This window comes from Pinus tabuliformis, chromosome 6 (genome assembly GCF_031772625.1).
Source record: "Pinus tabuliformis cultivar Carrire ecotype Pingquan chromosome 6, CPIR1, whole genome shotgun sequence".
In the NCBI taxonomy this organism is placed as follows: domain Eukaryota; kingdom Viridiplantae; phylum Streptophyta; class Pinopsida; order Pinales; family Pinaceae; genus Pinus; species Pinus tabuliformis.
The window spans coordinates 1,529,294,369-1,529,295,908 of NC_142292.1; the positions used below are offsets into that span (position 1 = coordinate 1,529,294,369).

At 37.2% G+C, this 1,540-nt stretch overlaps 1 long non-coding RNA gene across 2 annotated transcripts; it reads left to right on the plus strand.

The window, feature by feature from the left end:
• LOC149264550 (uncharacterized) lies at positions 1-1,056 on the plus strand. 2 transcript variants are annotated; one of them, XR_016250085.1, is made up of 2 exons: positions 1-550; positions 689-1,056. It is a non-coding gene; the product is annotated as an uncharacterized LOC149264550 (long non-coding RNA). The 2 variants fall into 2 exon arrangements; XR_016250087.1 differs by having other exon boundaries at positions 1-539.
• Positions 1,057-1,540: the final 484 nt, after the last annotated feature.

The following is a 1,540-nucleotide window of genomic DNA, read 5'->3' on the forward strand; positions in this document are numbered from 1 at the left end:
CTTAGTGTGTCTGAATTTGAGCTCCTTCATCACCTCCTCCATGGAGAGTTTCCAATGCTTTTACACAAAGTGTTTGTTTTTTGGCATTTCTCTTTGGACGTGTTCTGCAACCCACAAGGCTCGAATATAGGCACTTGTGAAGGCCAGTGTCTGTGAAACATGGGGCACATGATATTCTCCGTTGAAATGGTTTGGATCTGGAGGTGTATAAATGGGGGTTCAAATAGCAGAGATGGTGTCATATTCTACTTCTTGGATTGGTGACTGAGGAACTGAAGTGCTTCAAGCTCAACAACACGAATGCTGATGTTCATTATCAAGTTATCAGGACCCGTTGAGGGATAATTGTAATATGTTCAAGAGGAAATGAGCCCTTAGCTTTCTGTTTTTTTGTGATTACTTTCGGCCTAAAGTCAGCTACTGCTACACTCTTCTATGTGCATAACCTGAAGCGAGCGGAGCAGACTGTTCGCGGGTCTCTGTTCTTACTGTGGCTCTCGCAAAATAAGCTGTTTCCATTCATGCACTATTACAATGCTGTAATTTCACGGTACCATGGAAATCTGAAAATCAATCTAAAATTTTTAGTTATTGTATCCTACCACCATTTGAATATTTTTTTATCCAACTGCGCTGAATCGATTTCCTAGTTCGTATTGTTCAGGTTTATCTTGGATGTATACTGCAGGTTTCTTCTCATGTGATTATTCAACTGCTATTTGAGAGCAAGTGTCAGTATCTTTGCTGAGGACAGGTCCTCCTGGTATCTGCAGCCAAGCAGGAACTTCAGGTCATTCTTTCAAACTGCACTATTAAATGGTATTAGGAATTTTTTTAATTAATGACATGTGATGTTGTGATCCGACTGAAATCGTCTGTTTTGAGATGAGGTCACATTGCTTCCGTTGTTTTGAAATATGGAAACAATGTGCATGCTGATAATTTTGAGACGGATTCTTTTGAATTGTGCGGACAATGTAATTACTTGAAGCAGGATTGTTCACAAAACTGAAAACTGTTATTAGAATTGACTGGTCATGACACAACTCCTTATCATTTTGTTGGTGATTACAACCTAGGAATTTTGAATAATTGTTTGTGACCTTTTGTTTTAATATATTAAGATAGCACGGCAAGTCTTTTAGTGAGAGTGGATTTTTCCTCCATGCCGAAGAACTAATTGTTTGATGGTCTTTCTAGCATATCGGTGCCAACGAAGTGAGAATTTAAACATAGCAAGGCATGCTTGAATGTGGTTATTTCTAGTAATCTCCAAAATTTTAGAAAACTATCTAATTTGTTTCCTTAGTTCTGAACAAATACACATTTGTCATTAATTGTAAGAAAACTGAGAAACATTAATATTTTTTGGAATAGCTTGGAATGAATGACAAGATACGTTTATGATTAAGAAAAATTCAATGACATTTGAGGATACAAGAAGTCATTAATTGACTATGGGAGGGTTTCTTAAAAGCTAAATGATGAGAAGGAAAGGACACTCCTAAAAGCTGAAACGCTGGCAAAATCAGGAAAAAAT